Source organism: Pteropus medius, unplaced genomic scaffold (genome assembly GCF_902729225.1).
Source record: "Pteropus medius unplaced genomic scaffold, Ma_sr-lr_union100, whole genome shotgun sequence".
NCBI lineage: Eukaryota > Metazoa > Chordata > Mammalia > Chiroptera > Pteropodidae > Pteropus > Pteropus medius.
The window spans coordinates 3487194-3504914 of record NW_024345601.1 but is presented as its reverse complement, the minus strand read 5'-3'; the positions used below and the strand labels follow the sequence as shown (position 1 = coordinate 3504914).

At 43.8% G+C, this 17721-nt stretch overlaps 1 protein-coding gene across 2 annotated transcripts in view; it reads left to right on the top strand.

The window, feature by feature from the left end:
* Positions 1-17721, top strand: part of SLC24A3 (solute carrier family 24 member 3) — a 458625-nt gene that overhangs the window by 41563 nt on the left and 399341 nt on the right. Inside the window, exon 1 of one of the 2 annotated variants that reach the window (XM_039874397.1) lies at positions 12964-12980. The exons of the other annotated variant lie outside the window; for it this stretch is intronic. The gene's annotated coding sequence lies outside the window, so the exon portion shown is untranslated. Of the gene's footprint in view, positions 1-12963; positions 12981-17721 lie in introns of those variants that run through there. 2 annotated transcript variants of the gene reach the window in all.

Below are 17721 nucleotides of genomic sequence, written 5' to 3'. Positions count from 1 at the left end.
TGTGCATGTTGCCTGTCTATGCTGAAGGGCCTGGTGAGAGACAGTAAGGAGTGGTGGGGACTGTGGTGAGGGCAAGGGAGCTTTCCTTGTCCAAAGGGGAGTAGAAGCTCTCCTAAGTGTCCACACAGCAAGAACTCAGGCCCTTTTTGCCATGTCCTCTGATTTTTCAAGAGAAGCTGGAAATCTGGCTTTTTATATGAAATCAGGAGACTTTTACAACACTTTATGAACCAACCTAAGCATGTTTATGTCAATCTCTAGCCATATTGTGACCTCTAGCCTTTGCCATCCCAGCATGCTCTTCTTAGAGAATGACATTGCCCTGGCAGCCCTGATACGCCTCCACTCCTGACTGGATACCAGAGCTGGGCTGCCTTTGTGTAGGCACCCCAGACGCCCCATAGGCTCCCAAACAGGTTGTAGGAACCCCACTTCATCTCTAACAAGTAAAGGCTGGGGGAAAGAGCTCACCTGTGGGGAAATTGCCTTTCCTATACTTACCAGGCTGCTTGCTGTCTTAGGCTAGGATTCTGAAAAATCATTTCAGAATGGAGGACATGGTTTTGGGACAGAAGCAGTGAATCCAAGCAATGTGGAGTCTGTCATTCCTCAGCAACAAACTCAGCAGTTTTCCTTCCAATTTCATAAATCCAGACCCTTGTGGCTTGTGCAACAAGCGTGATAACAAGTAATAATAACTCATAAGAAAAAGGAAGACTTTTTTTAAATCTCCCTGACTCATGCCTCTAGCATAGGAAATATAGACAGGGTGGCCACAAATATTCTCTGGAGCTGGAAGACACAATTCCGGAGATCATGCTTCATGCATGGGAAGATCAGAGAGGTCTGTCCAGGAGGAGAGGACTCCACAGGGAGGGACCTGGGCTTCATGGATGTCCCGATCTTCTCAATGGCAGCATGGTAGTCAGGAGCCTGGACTCTGGAGCCAGACTGCCTGGGTTCAAATAACGACTGTGCTACTTATTAGTTCTTTGACCTTAAATTAGTTACTTAACCTCTCTGTGCTAAACTCTTCAGCTTTAAATGCAGATAATAATAATAATGAAGCTTCCCACACTGGGTTGTAAGAATTAAAACTGTTGTATGTAACCATTTAGAAAACTGTCAGGTGTATAAAAACTTCCATAGAAATGTTTGCTCTTATTAGTATTACTATATTAAGTACAGAAGAAAAGATACATCTGCCCCTTTACATAAGTAGTGTGATTCACTGGTTGGGGATCCACAGAGCAACATTATTTATAAGGGGTTGATGTTCACTGACACTCATTAATCCCAGGTGTGTCTGCATCTCCTCTTATGAGCACCCTATAAAGTAGGGGACATATGTATTGTGTTGCTGTCAAGGGGTCTTGGGGAAGTTGAGTGGCTTATAAATGGTGACTCATCAATTTAACCTTTATTGCCTTTCAGCAGCTGCCGCTGTTTAGAGTTGGCTTTTCTGGAGGGTGGAGCAGTACTTTCTTTAGGGTGATTGTGACTGGGTGGCCCACCACCTGTCCCACTGGGCCCATTTCCTGCTTAAAAACAGAATAATGGCCAATGAGATTTGGAGTGCTTTTGAGAGAGAGAGCAGTGAGCTTCCATGGATGCCTGTTTAGCCTGCTGATTTTTCATCTTTATCCCCTCTATGTGGCCCAAAGTGTGGGTGAAAAGGAAGCATGGTGCCATCAGCTGGGCCCAGGAACACTTGGGTTTGATCTCAGATGTAGCCATTGACTGGCATGTGATGTTGAGAAAGTAATTATCCGTATAGGGTTTTATTTAGTTTCCTAAAGGGATATGACTAGATCTGCACTAATATTGGAGATATGAGCCGCATGTGGCCCCCGAGCAATAAAATGTGGCTCATCCATTTGTGATGTGTAAAATTCAATGACCTTTGAAGGCTTAGTACAAAAAAAATGTAAAATAGTTCATTAACAATTTTTGTCCACACAGTGGAATATTATTCAGCTAAAAGGAATGAAGTATTGATATGTGCTGCAACATGGATGAAGCTAGAGAGCATGCAAAGTCAGAGGAATCAGGCACCAAAGGCTACATGCTGTATGATTACATTCATACGAAATGCCCTGAATAGACAGATCTCTAAAGACAGAAAATAGGTTAGTAGTTGCCTAGGGCTGGGCAAGTGGGTAATGGAGAGTGACTGCTAATGCTTGCAAGGTGTCTTTTGGGGTGATGAAAATATTCTAAAATTAGATTATGACGATGGTTGTACAACTTTGTAAACATACTAAAACCATTTAATTGTACACTTTAAATGCATTTTATGGTATATAAGTTATATCTTAATAAAGTGATAAAATAATTTTTTATATTTATTACATGGTGAAATGATAATATGGCTATATTAAGTAAAATATATTATTAAAATTATTTCACCTGTTGCATTTTGCTTTTTTAATGTCTGTGAGAAAATTTGGAATTGCATATGTGGCTCATGATATATTTCTGTTGGACCATACTGTTCTGTACACTCTCAAAGGAACTTCCTGCTTTCAAAATTCTATTCCTCCGTGAAATGATCCCTAGGTTTGGACTTCTGATGATGACTCATCTGGTACCATGGCTGAAACCCAAGTTGAAAAAAAGTTCATTTGGATCTTTTTTTAGATTTGCAAACCATTTGCAAAAATAGATTTTTAAAGAGAAATCCTGGAAGGAGGTGCAGAGTCACATAAGGTGAGACTGAGCCGGTCTGTTACTTTCTTTTGCCACCATGAGCCACCCACAGCCATCTACAACCACGGACAGGTCTATTTTAAAAAATTTACAGTCTAAGCTTGAACAGCAGTTTCCTCAATCCATCCTCCTCTTGGAAAGTTGACTTGGGGACTGCTGCTGCCCAGAGGAACAGGCTGTAAATCCTGGTTGGCAATAAGTCTTAACAGGAGTCTGGCCGAGACATGTGCCTGGATTCCTCATGTCCTTACGGCCTAGTTGGAGGCCATGAGAGTGTCTTTTATTTCCCAAAGGGCTCAGTGGCAAAACACAAACCCTGGCCTCCGATCTCACTTCTGGAAAGGGCTGGGCTGAAGGCGATCATGGGAAGTGTCTTTTTACTTTAGTCCTCCTCCAGGAATTATTCATTGAATACCTGTTCTGTTTCCTGCCTTTTGCTGGATGCTGTGGGGAAATTCAGAAGTCCAAGTTATATGGTTTTGTGGAGAGACCTGCCTCCTGCAATAACTAGGAAGTATCAGTGTCCATTTAAAAAAGACCCTGGTTGTAGCTTGCATTTCCAATGTGAGGTAGGTCTTTCTCTTTTGCTGGAAGAGTCTTCAAACCCTGGGATCACAAGCACTTGTCAACCTCTGCATTCTTCAGCACCTGAACTTGGGTTGGTCTTTGTTTAGAATGTTGTTCCTAAACTATTTTATCTCTCTTTTTACCTGTTTTCATTTAAACAATGGGTGCAAGTGTTCACCAGTTGGGGAGGCCCAGCTGCAAATTCCCGGAGGCTGGTGCCCCATCCCACCTGCTCACACCAGCTGTCATCCCAAGTCTCTAGACTGGCTGCTTCCTGCACTGTGAGCTCTTCTTACTCATTTTAAAGTTTGGGCAAGGGCACAGGGAAGCAAGGGCTTTCTGTAAAAGCCACTTTTAACATTTCTCTAGGGATTTAGGCAAAAGCAAACTTCTTTAGTTCATGGGCTTCTTTCAAACTAATTGTATTCACAGAGAAATAGTAATAGAAACAGTAATGATAAGGAAGATGTAAGAATGAACATTTTCCTCTCACTTTTCCACTAAATATGAGCTTTCCAGAGAAGAATAAACAGGCATTGAGTTTGCATGGGGTAAAAAAAGCAGAAGAGATGGAACACTTGACAGAGGCCATGTCAGAGTGGTTTGCGGAAACATAAGCCAATCACATTGAGGTCCTATTTTGTCCTGCCAATAATTCATGAAAGCAACATGCTATTTCATCAGAAGGTTTCCATTTTAACATTAGCGCAAGGATAGGGCCTGTTTCACATTTAGATTAGAGTCAGGTACATTTTCTGGTAATCATGATATCTATAGAGGGACAGAATAGAGCTGCTCAAAGATACTTTTGCCTCTGAGCCAAGTTATTTGATGACTCTCCCAGGAAAGGACATTTTGCTGATATGGCTTTGCTACTGAGGGGAAGTCCTCTAAACACCTCTAATGAGAAGACAAATCAGACTGTGGTTCTGGAAGAAGAAATGAAATAGGTATGTAGCTTGAGAGATGAGGAAGCTATGGATGTCCTGCCTCCAGCACATGATATCTAAGGAGTGAAGGCTCTGTCATTCATGAGTGTTGGTTTTGGAAGGGACCGCCTCTGTCCTCTGGACACCGCCAGGAGATCCTCCTCTCAACGATGGGTGTTTGTCATGCACTTGGTCACTGTGTCGACACCAGGCCGCTCTGGCAGTGACAGTACAGGCCCAGGTTTCAGGCGTAGCAGACACAGTCTTGGAAGCAGAGCATTGCTGAGCGGCAGTGCACCATTGTGTTTTGGAACCAGCAGAGGTGTTCTGACCACACGTTGGCCACAAGGACGCCCCGTCTGGAAGAGTTTCTTTTACACACAGATCTTGGCCACATAGCAATAATCTTTTTTTATATCACTGTTAGATACTGTAAAGGGGACGTTATTAATATTTATGTACTGCTGAGACCTTCTGCAACATTATTTCCCCTCCAACATTTTATATGAAAATGTCCAACCATGGAGAAGCCCAGAAAGAACTGTGCAGTGCATGCCTAGATTCCACCATTACTGTTTTGCTATACTTGCAACATTTTTTTTTTTGCCACAGTAAAATCTCAATAATTCTCTCATTATATTTTCCTTTTAAAAACCGGCCCTATCCCTTTCATGCTGCACATAAAAACATGGAGGGAAGATTAGGCAAAACAGCATACATGCAGCTGAGATGAGAATCCAGGCAAGTTTAAAGCAGGTAAAAGTAAAGGAAAAATTCCTGGAGGGGAGCTACAAAGTGGGGTGCCAGGCCAAGCTCTGCTGCTAAAAAGCCTGTCTACCTGGGGAGATAATCTTTATTCTGCCAGCACAGCATCCAGTCTATGCCTGCAGCCTAGTCTAAGGCAGAGAACAGACACATCACTTGGGACCTTTGGTAAGTGGCTGGCCTGGATTCTGAGCTATTGGTTTCTCATTTGGGAAGTTAGGATAACAACCGCCTCACAAAGCTATTGTAAGATTAAGCGAGGAGTTGAGATGCAATGCAAGTGCCACAAACAATGCATGGCATGAGGTGGGCATATGCAGAGTGGCAAATATTATGAATACAGGTATACACATACCGCTGTATAGTGCCCAGCACATACCAGTCATATAGGGTCAATTTATTATATTGCTGAAGATACATCTATATTGTATTTAGGAATAGTACTAGCAAAAGCAGTCGTTATTATAAAACTTAGACCTGAATCAAGACAAAAGAAACAAGAGATAAAATTTCTCAGTTCACAACCTGAGCATCCTCTGCATGCATTTGTGGAGAGATGTTACATTTGCCACATAGACAAGAATTTTCTGAGTTACTGCTTCTCATAAAAGATTGAAGCTATGAGAGCCCTACCTTCTGCAACCCTTTGGAAAAGATTTGTGGGGCATCATCACTGCAGGCTCATTTGTCGTGTAGGACACGATTACTGGAGCTTTGCCCTCCTGAGTTAGGTGATGGCCTCTGACATAGACATGCTCCTCTTACTCGATGACTTCCTGTTTATCATCTGGCAGTAATGGCAGCTCATACCTATCATCAGAGAGGATGGGATTAGCTCGTGTCACAGACGCAATGTGTTTCTAATTGGAAACCAAGTCAGAGTGGCCCTGGAAGCAGGAGATGGCAAGGAAAGGCTTTCCACAGCACTTCAGAAGCCTCCAACCCCTCACAAGGCTCATCACATTCTTCAGGCTCTTTGTAAATTAGACGACACTATTCCCAGTGCCTTTTGTGGCTTCACCGAACTTCTCTGAGGCAAGGAATTCCCTTGGAGAGATGGGAATATATTCCAGGGACTCCATCTTTTTCATCCTCCTTGTCTACTGCTGTTTTGAGCTGAGGAACACTAGAGCTGGCTGTTAGGCTGCCACAGTGGGGGACAAGAGGAGTGAGAACATGTCAGGTGTCATCACTCATGCTACAGATTGATGGTGATTTAACCTGATGGGTAGTAGATCCCAGAAAAGGGGGACAGAGACTTTGTGATGAGTTTTGCTGCCTGTTTTAAAAGGCTTTGTGTCCAGATAGGCTAATATATGGAACTGCTCACGTGTGTAGGGTCAGCTTTAGGAAGAGTCATATTGTAGTAGGTCATATAGGTTAGAAAGTTACAGAGCAGTAATTTGAATGAAAGTCTGATGTTTCTCATTACAATACTTATATCTCATTACAATACAAAAGATTTAATCTGATACATCAGTCATGACACGTCATGCTGTCAAAAAAGAAAACAAGTCAAAATGCCTAAGACATTAAGGGATTTATTGGAGGGTGTTTCTGCAAGCAGGCTGGTGTGATCAATGGGCCAGTGATGTCATCAGAGACTTAGTTTATTTCTCTCCTTTTCCTCCCTTCCACTCGCTGTGTCTGTGACCCATTTACCTTTTCACCGCTCACTCATCTTTCTGCCATGGAGCAACTCACATGTGATTCCAGAAGAGATGGGCATGCTCCTTTGTTCCTAGATTACTTGCTCCATCACCACTTCTCAGCCTGTGTATGTGTATATGTGTGTGTATCTCTGTGTGTATGTCCTTTTGTTGACCTCCTCTTCCTTGTTTCCTGTTTCCTTCTTTTAGAAACAGTGGAAGAAGCCTTTCACTTTTTTTTCTTTCTGGCTCTCAGTCAAAAGACTTACTGACCTTGGATGGTGGTGGCTGTGATGGACGAGGTCTCTCTCAGCATTCAGAATGGTCCTTGTGTGGCTTTGAGAGGGAAAATGCAGGCTGAAGGGAAGGGAGCAGACAGGCAGGCAAGGAGCAAATGGCACAGAGTGGGATGAGGAGTCCTCATTTGGAGACACGACAGGTCCTAAAAACTGAATATTGATAATGGTTTTCAGTAAGTTTTTTCAAGGTAGAAGTTATTGGCAGTCTGCTCATCAGGAAAATAAACAAAGCCTGATTCCTTAAGTAAACCCCAAGTCTATAGAAATACACTTGAAGAGCTTCAGTAGCAGTAAGATCGAGGGAGTTGTTGCCCTCTGAAAGGTGAGAAGCAAAGCTGCCGTTGCTCAGGTAGCAGGTGGTAGTCTGAAAGGCCCTGTGTTCATCAGCCTATCCCGGGCTGGCCATTCCTGTACTCGCTCCCTGTTTCTTTTCTCTTTCTTGTTGGTGGATCTATAACTTGGTACTGAAACCTGAGAGGGCATGGATCCTATCTTTCTTTCCACTCAACCCAGTTAGTCTCCTATGGCTTGCTTTGGAGCAAGCAATGGGCCAAAGAGTAGGGAAAAGTGGGAATGAAGTGGCTTTGTGCTTAAATGAACCACACTGTTTTCCTCTCTTCAGTACTGTCCTTTTCACTTGAAGCATCCAGAGGATATTTTAGTTCTGGTGTCAAGTTCAGTGATAAGAGAAGAGGAGAAAAAGGAAACCACTGTTAGAGAATCTGCATGTCTATGGCTCTGGACCAATCACATCTTCCTACTTGCTTCAAGAGGCATTGTGTCCAAGATGAAGCCAAGGTTACCTTCCATGGCTGACATCATTTGAGTCCTCATGGAAGCCCCTCAGCCCTCTTCTAGTTCCAACTACAGCTGCAGTGGGCAGTTCAGTGTAAGTGCAGACTCCTGTTGCAGTGATGGTGCCACCTCAAGCATGGGACACGTCATTCTGCTTCCTGGCCCAGGATCTTCCCTAATAGGTGGGAACTGGCTTACCCCACTCAAAAGTGCATCCTGGAATTTGGGGGAGCTCGTGTTTTGGGGGCAACCCTCAGCTAGTGGGGAACAGGAGCCATAGCTCTCATCCTTCAGATAGACAATTTTGGGAGGCATCCTAGATGCAATTCCATGCTTCCAGTAGGATTGTGCCCCAGTTGCCAGCAGCAGCCTCTATAATGCACCCTCACAGATCCTGTTTCCCTTTCCCTGTCTTGTTTGCCACTCTTCCTCATTCTTCCTGGCAACCCCTTTGGAATAAAATGCTTGCACCCAACTCTTTGTCTCAGACTCTGCTTTTGGGAAACCCAAACCAGGACACTTCCCAATATTGCAAACACTGCATCACAACCTAAAGCATTACTATAATTTCACAATGACATTTTAGGTTTTTGTTTGTGTGGCTAGGCCAGCCTCTGGCTGTCATCTGGCCCAGGCTGGCAGGGTATTTGGGGGTGCTGTGCATAGACTATCTTTCTACACAATCAGAGGCCAGCCTTCGTCTCTTTCAGCTTGTATTTGAACCCATAGCCATCTTAATTCCCACACTATGTTCGCAGTGCTTTTATGGCTTATTAATTTGATTGAAGGTGTTTGGGAGTCTCTGTGTTCATGGCGGGATGGGGAACTTTTGTGCAGAGAAAAGAAAACACTCTCTGCCCAGCAATGTGCCTGATGGACACAGTGAGGATGAAGGCAAGGAGGTTTGGGGAAGAGCCAGATTTTACATGGGATGGGATAAAAGGTGGAAGAATGTATCAGCAAGGAGTCTCTTAGTTTCTGTTAGAGAAAAGCCAAACTCATCTGGCTCAGGCTAAAAAGGGAACAGATTGCAAATTGTAATGAAAAGTCCATGATTTTCTGGCTTCAAGTACTCAGGGTCAGAAATGTAGTATTCTCAGGACCTGAGCTCTCTCTGCCCCTTGGTTTGACTCTGTTCACCTTTATGTGCCATTTGATTGTGTTCACCTTTGTGTGCTGGCTGCATTCTTGAACTCTATATAAGTCCCCATCCTGTCTTTCTCAGTTTCAAGTCCACTAGGAGAGAGTAGGTGAGTCTCTCTCCTGGGAGCTCTGCTTTGATTAGCTTGACTCAGTTAGGAGCAGATCTCAGAACTAATCAGCTTGGCATATAGGATGTGGGGCTTTGATTGGCCATGCCTTTAGTGAGTGAGTGGAGCTCTACCCAAACTAGATGGATTGAGAGTGGGGAAGGGTCGTTAACCAAATGAAAACCTGAGGTTGATGCATGTTAAGGGAGATAGGATACTGGGAGAGACTGTGGGCACCAAACTCCAGTGTAGTTAAAAAAAAAAAAATTTCCCAATGGAGATTTATTGAATCCCTCTTCTATACAAGTGCTGGGGACCACTGAGAAAAAATTGCTGCCATCAGGTAGCTTACAGTCTAACAGAGGAAATAAGATATGTACATGTGTAGCTAGAATGGAATGTGTCATCTGAAGCAATGATCGTCACTGTTCTCATGAATGTAAATTTATTTAGAAATTATGTATAATTAATACTGTAATACACATTATATAAACACATATTCTATGTGAATACAAAAATATAGCTTGTATCTAATTTTGTATTTGTAAATTTTTCTCTTTTAAAAGAGGGACACCAATATTACATAAGCTTCAGGCCCCACCAAGCCTGGATCCACCTCTGATTTTTAAATAACAAGAAACATTTAGGAGGAAGAAAATAAAGATGAAACAAACCATTTAAAAATAATTATTTGTTAATAGAACAAAGCATCTCAATTTTACTAAAGTATTATAATTATTAACATTGTTATATTCTATGAGTACTATTTTATTGAGAACAGTATGATTAAATATACTTAAATCATTTTTGAAAATATTAGTTCCATATTTTGAGATACAGCTAATTGAAGGTCTATTTTAAGATTCAGTTTTATATTAAAGTTTAATGGCTGTCCTATCTGAAATAAATAATTCACCAAGATACATAGATCCAAATGAAAGAAAAACATTATAGACTATATCTACTAAATCGAGATGTTAAGTGTTCAATTTTATCTACCTCATCCCAGTTATGCAAAGATTTTTGTTAACATCTCATTTTTTCTAGTTTCAATTGATTAATCTTGCAACTTTTCAGAAGGTGTTGTATTTACATATTTTTAATAAACAGGTCAAACTTAGTGAAACTTTTTTGGAATGTTTTAAATTGGATTACATAATTCTGCTTCCAAGTTTTAAGGTAGAAGATATGAATGCTTTAAACACTACTGATTTTTATCATTTGAGGGGTGGCAACACACTTCATTGATATTTGTGTTCAAAATGCTCTCTTCATAGAACAAATTTCTGTAGGAAAGTAGCTGCTTTTTTTACCTGGTAGTTAAAATATCACCTTGAGAGGAGTGAGTGAGTGAGTGTGTGTGTGTGTGCGTGTGTGTGTGCATGTGTGTATGTTTTCTGAATATATCTGATAGGTGCATTCTTAGCTGATTGGCCACATGTCTTCTCAGAAAAGGTTAGCATATTTATAATGTTTTCTTTTTATAAAAGAAATGCATAATTCATCTTTAAGTGCAACAACTTTAAAAAAAATCTTTTTGCCAAAAGATAATTTGTGGACACCTATATGGTATAAAAAGATTTCATGGTCATGCCCCTATTTTATTTCAAAATAGTATAAAGAATTTAGTGTTTGAAATATCTGCAAATCTGCTTAACTGAGCCCATGTAAAGTGCACTTCGTTGCAATCTCTAAAAGCAAGGAAGCTAGGAAAGCTATTTTAAGATTCAGTTTTATATTAAAGTTTGTGGACACCTATATGGTATAAAAAGAGGCCTTCCTTCAGGCCTCTCATCTGCTGTGAATGAAGGTGCTCAATTACATTAATTAATCTATTACGTTAATTATGGGATATGCTGGAATCAGTGCTACTGTTAATCCATATTTTAAATATTAAATATATTTTTCTTATTTTTAGATTGGCATGTGATACAGACATGGAGGTTCTAATATTTTCCCCACTCTTAAGTATAGCATGTAGCCCATCCACCTTCTGGAGGATGGGGACATGTCCCATGGGACCCTACCATCCTTTGATCAGATAAGTTTACTCTAGATCTTAGAAAAAGATTCTTAAAATGCAAGCTCAAGGAAACTTCATGCATTTCAGTTTTCACATGCAGCAACTGAGATAAAGTGATTCAATTCCGACAGCCCAGAGCTAGTGACAGATCTGGCATTGGAATCCCAAGTCACCAAATGCCAAGATGGTGAATTCTTATGATCATAAGTCCAGTTACCCTTCCCATGTGGACTTCACATGATTTCTTGACCAACTTGAGTTGTTTTGCTTTAAATCCTGGTTGAGGAATATTTCTATGCCATAGAGCAAGATCACTATACTTCTTTGTCTACAAGGGCTCAGGGCTGGTTCTTAGTGCTGATGGCCTTTTCCTTTCTCTTCCACCAGTCTTATTGGCTATCTTCCTTTTTTTTTCCAGACAAAGAAGGAAGCAAAAATAGAACAAAAGTCAGTCAAGCCCACCTTCTTTTTCTCATCAGAATGTGTGAGCACCTCTTTCTCAAGGCCAATGCATTTTCCCCTATCTCCCCTTGCCTCTGCAGTGTGCTGGCAGAATTGGGGTTCTGCCTCAGTTCTTGAACTTGGGACAAGGACACCTTACTTATCATGTAATCCTTGGTCTAGCTACGAGTCACATGTGGCTATTTAAATTTACATTAATTAAAATGAAATGAAACCAGAAATTAGATTTCTCAGTTGAACTAGCCACACTTAAAGTGACTAATAGCCACTTGTGGCTGATGGCTACCATATTGGAAAGCATCCTTCTAGAACATTCCCATCACTGCAGAAAGTTTTATATATTTTTTGGATGGCACATATCTAGATAGATCACAGTGGTATTTGGGGTTTTCTGCCTTTTAAAATGTGGAAATTTATCTTGGGGAGCATTTCAGGATTTCAAAAGGAGTGTGGCTCCATTTAATTTCCCAGTATTCCTTGGCAGGTTGGTTGTTGGGCCAGATGGCTGAAGAAAAAGCCCCAAGGAGCATGAAAAGTAGCATTTAAACTAGCAGCCCCTATCTGAAAGGTGATTTCATTTTTGGAGCCAGGGACCCACATTACACCTATTAGATGTGGGTGCACCTGTTGCCATCTGCCTCCCTTTTCCTTCCCTTTTCGGCCTTCTCCTACCCTTATCAACCCTTGAAAGCTATTTTTGTTGTGAGACCCATTCCACAGCCACCAACACAGGTTTTTGAGCTGAATTGGCTTCCTGTCTTTGTGCATGTGGAATAATAGGAGCAGGTAGGGTATTGGTTGACATGATGCCCCCTACTGCCTGAGAAATGTAGTTCATTTCACTCTCCATCATAGGTGCAGTGGGCACAAGATTTTAGCATTTGCTAAATACTAAATTGGTGATACCCAACAGGGGCCTGCTTTTGATGGTGGTTAACCGTAGGTCTGCAGAGTTATTACATGAAGAGTAGAAGGTTCTATTACCTTCATCCTCTTTCTCCTGCCAGAAGGAACCCACACTGGTCAGCGCATCATCTTCTTTACTCCTGGAGGCACCTATTCCATTGTGGCTACTCTGGGATTACTTGGAGCTACTACAGAATGCATTGCCTGGGACTCTTGCAGTTTCCTTTCTGAAACTCAATTGGGGTGTACATTTGCATAGGGTGACCCAGACCCTTTCATTCGTGCATGCCTTCCTTGAAAATGTAATGGAACCTGTTATTCATAATGCTGCTTATACCAGCAGCATGAGCATCCACTGGGAACTTGTTAGAAATACTGAATCTCAGAGCCCATTCCAGTCCTACTTAGTCAGAATCTGCATTTTAATAAGGTTCCTTGATGGTAGACATGCACATTAAAGTTTGAGAAGAAATTTTATCTTGGATATTGTGTGTATGAGAGAGAAATTGAGGGAGATTGAGAGAGAAGAGAGCAGAGGGGTCCTCTTTCTGTCTTCCAGATGAAGCCAGTTGGGAGACACATCCAAGAGGCCTGAGGTTGGAGCTACCACGGATTGTGAAATCTGGGTAAGGACATCAAGAAGCAAAGAGATTGAAGGAGAGCCTTGCAGGTGCAACAAAAGACAAAGGAAAGGGAGCCAAATAAGCATTACCATGTCCTGGGGCTTACTTGGGCTGCTGATGTGTCTCTAGATCATCAAGAAGAAGACAAGCTCTGAGGAGGGGAGCACTACCTGGCTCAGTCCCTGGGATCCTTGGAATAAGAAAGATGGAGTTGTTTTGAGAAGAGAGACCTCCAAAACCAGGCTACTGTGACCTGATCTTAAACTTCTGAAAGAAATTTGAAAAGGGAGCTTGTGAAGCAGATATGGGAGGAAGTGTCTCAGGGTGGCCAAGCAGCCCCCACAGGCTGGGTGAGTCCTGGCAAGCCCTCTCTGAGAGGGGCTTATGTGATGCTCATTGAGGGACTTGAATTTTGGACTTCGGAGATGGAGAGATCAAGCTGAGCACCGTGCTGGGAACTTTGAAGGCTCACAACAATGTCTGTGAACAAATCAGGAATAAATCGTTAGGTATGGTGTAGCAGAGCTCCTCAGACTTTAGTGGCCACTTGAGGACATGTTAAAATGCAGTCTCATGCAGTGGATCTGAAGTGGGCCCCGGATTCTGCATTTCTAATATTCTCCCAAGTGATGTGGATCTGGCCAGTCCAGGGACCACTGAGTAGCAAGGCTATAATGCAAACAGTTTGGTCCAGGAACCCAGAAAACCTAGATTCTGATTTAAGTTTGCCACTAAAATGACCAGACTTATCATTTAAACTTAACTCCCTAGTCAAGAGGCATGACCTTTGGGGGATGACGAAGAATCACCTAGGGAGCTTTCCTGGAGATTCAGCTCTTCCCTCTTCCCCCGGATATCCCGTGATTACTCCCCAGTCCCACCCAGGTCCTGGCTCTAGTAAAACACTGTTGACACCGTGGCTATAGAGCATTTTCAGAGTTTCAGGCCAGGGAAACAGTGAGGAGGAAAACACAATCAGGCTGGATCTCCTGGAGCTTACAGCCTGGTAAGGGGTAGGAAGGGGCCACAAAACAACCACAGTCAGTCTGTGATTCTGCCTGTGATATATGCTCCTTCTCTGTTGCTCTGTGATCAGGGGCCTCCTGGAGGGTCTGAGAAGGCTTCCTGGAGGAAGGGCTTCCCACTGGAAGCAGTGAGGGGCTATATAGCCCCACCATTTGCCTTAATCTTACAACAAGACCTGCCTTGTTTTGCCCAACAACCATGGCAGAATCTGTCTGCATTTGGGGTCAGCTGGGACTCATGGCTCACATTTTTGAGCTGGGTGCTTTGAACAGTCCCTTGGTCCCAGGGAAGGGCTTGCTGGGACTCATCCAGCCTGTAGGGGCTGTGTAGGGGTCAGTGTCAGGAGGGAGGGGAAGGCACAGCAGCAGCAGGATTTGGGTGGGTGGAATAGGGAGATAGTCAGAGCTTCCCTTTGCCCTCTTGGTGGGTTTACATGGGAACTGGTAATGGGGCCAGTAATGGGGCCAGTCTCCCTGATGCAGGACACTACTGAAACCACAGGTCCCACAGAAGAGCCTGGAACCCAGCAGCCACTGTGTGCTCCTTGCCTTTCCTTTCTCCATCAAAACTCCTGCTTTCCCTTCACCCTCTGCCTGGCAGTGGTGGGCAGGGGTCATTTCCCTATGCCCTAGTGCCTCCCTTTACATGTATTGCCAGAAGGACTGCCCCTCAGGGCCTGTGAGCAGCAGCTCAGACTCTCCTGTGCCCATGCAAATTTCTGCTTAAGATCTTCATTTTTAGCCAGTCCCTAGGAGACACCTCCTGCTGCTGCTAACTGGCCACTCGGCAGGAGACATCTGGAAGACAGGGCAGCAGCAGCTAGGGGTTACTTGTCCCTCTTCCTTTCTGAGTGAAAGGGAAGCCAATCTGAGGAACCAGAAAATCCTCAACTTAACAGGCTTTTCCTCTTAAAGCGGAGCTGTGTGCCTTGATAGTGGAATAAGGTTTAAATTCAGCGTGAAAACTGCTGCCTGTGGTTGCCATCGCTGAGTTGGAGTGCATGAGAGGGACAAATTGACCCAGCCCAGTGGGGTCTCAGATTCTCCCATCCACTGGACAGAGTCTGTAAACAGCTAGAAAGAGAAGACTAAATGGGATTTTTGGATCCAAGTTCTCTGGATCTGCCCTTCTCTGCCTTTCTGGAGCTTTGAGGCAGTGAAGGGGAACCCGTGCACAGCCCATTTAACCCATGCCTTCCTCCTTTCCTGGTGGGTTTGGAGAGCTCACAGCAACCACAGTTTGTGCTCCTTTTCAAGGACCAAGAGCAATGCAAAGGGATGCTCTTGCTTTAGCTGGAAAATCTATGTGAAAATGCACGTGCAGAAAGCCAGCGCCTCCCTTGCACGCCCTCTTCACCCACAGAGGGGAGAACCACCAGGCTCCATTTCCTGAGACTTCAGGGGTTGAGTCAGGAAAGGGCTCTTGGGAGAGTGGTGTGGAGGAGGCAGATTCATCTGTACTCACTGAGTCTGCAGAAGGCAGTCTGCTGGCTGCAAGCTTATGCAAACCTGACCTCTGACCCCAGGGTGAAGACCCAGGGCCAGCGCAGAGTGGAGACAGCTGTGTAAACCAAAGAGTGGAGTATTTATAGGCTTGGTAACGAGTGCTGAGCCAGCCTCAGAGCCAAAGTCAGTCACTGCTGCCACTGACTCTGTCTCTTAATGCTGTTAACTGTGTTGCATTAGGCATTACAAGACTCAGTTTCTTCATCTGCAAAGGGGGGCTGTTGCCTTGGTCTCCTGAGTGTTTTAGTGGTGGCACTCTTCATCCCAGGTTTCAAAAAGAAATGCAGTATTCCAGTTCTCAAGAAGGGGACATTTAACAGGGCTTCTCAAAGTGAGACTGCTGACCCCATGAGGCCACTTCCCCTGGGCTCCTGGAGCTCTGGGACAAGGTGGGACATGCATACCTGGGCTTTGGAGTCAGATCTGGGTTTGAGTCTGAGCCCGGCCACTTAACCCTATCAGCAACAGCAGTTAAGATGGCTGAAACTCCCTGTGAGAGCATGGAGTGGATGGTGCCAGAAGGCTGGTTGGCACAGAGGCAAGGGGCATGCAAGGTAATTATGATGACACTACAGCAAATCTGCCCATTGGCTGATGTATGAGAAGGAGTTAATCTCCTCCTCAGAGAGCAGGCAACCCCACAACTCCGCTGAGTCTGGGACCAGTATTTGAGAAAGGTGGAAGGCCTGTGGAATAAGGGTGCATGGAGGAGAAAGTGTGTTAGTCTTTAGGGTGAAGGCTGGGACCTGGGGTTCCCAAGGAAATTCATTCTCGGTGTCAGAAATCTTGGGCTCTCCGAGCCCCAGGCACAAGGAGGAAGAAGGGGATTGTGCAGAAAGAGAGAGAGAAAGAGAGAGAGAGAGAGAGAGAGAGAGAGAGAGAGAGAGCGCGCACACATGAGCAGGAGAGGGTGAACAGAACTCTGTAATGGAAACTTGGCATCCAGCCTCCACTTTCTTTCCTTCCTTAGTGCATGTGGCTTGAGTCTTGGGTTGAGAACTACTTTCCCTTCCAGCAGGCACCCCATGCTATCTCCATGGCCCACTCCTGTTCCCCCTCCCCACTTCTCAGAGCTTGCAGTCATACACACTGCCAGTCATACACTGCCTCTGCTCACCAGAGGCGACATGTGACATGTGACATATGAGCCTGCTGCCTTCCTCTTCACACCCCCACCAGCTTCCCTGACTAATTAAGTCAACATACAACTTCCAGGGCCTGGCAGATGAGGAGCCAAGAATGCAGTGGACAGGAGCCAAGTGTTTTTGTTGACATTGCTCAAGTGTAGCTTTGTGGAGCAGCCTCTTCCATAGCAGAGAAGTTCAAGGAAGCCCGAGATGATGAGGGGAGAGCAGTGAAAACAGCAAATGTGGGCACCTCTCCAAATCCCCTTTGCCTTCTGCACTGCCCACCCTCTGCCCCTCTTCCCTAAGTCCAGGAATATAACCCTCCCTGTCATGACCAATGGGACCAGCTTAGTTGATAGGAAATTCACACTGAGCAGAGCATTATGCATCCACTAGTGTTTAAAACCATTTTCTTTTTTGTGATGTTTTCACGTGGGTGATACTCACGCCTCACTGCTGTTCCTAATAGTTTCTAAGGAAATAGCTTTCTTGGAAAGAAGTCCAGTAAGACTCCTAACCTATTATGAGGTACAGGCTGCATTGTTGACCTGTCTTACTATAGCTGAATAATGCAACCAGTCGAGCTTCATCCTCTTCAGGGATCTACTGAGGATATGGCCTTTGGGGTCACTAAACCTGGGTTCAGATCCCATTTTGCCCCTCAGCTTGCTGTGTGACCTTGGTGAAGTCCTTTATCTTCCTTGTTCTTCAGTTTCTTTATTTGCAAAGGGATCTAGTAGTTGAAAATAATACTGTTGTTGAGACGAAACTTGGTAACAAATGGAAATTTTTTTCTGTATAAAGAGACACTAAATAAATGAATGGAAATAAATGGAAGCCATGATAACTAGTAAATGATAGTTGTTGTGGCTCTGATTAATAGGCAAATCACTTCGCCTCTGACTTATGTACTGTAAAGGTACGCTGACCCCAGAACCAACTGCCTCTTCCTACCTCACCAGGTTTTTTGTGAAGACGAATGAAATGGGGTATAATATTGTCCTACTTGGTTCTCAATGGGAAGTAAGTGAATGTAATGCCTTGCTTTCAACATTCTCATTTTCTCAGACTCTGATCTCTGTCTGC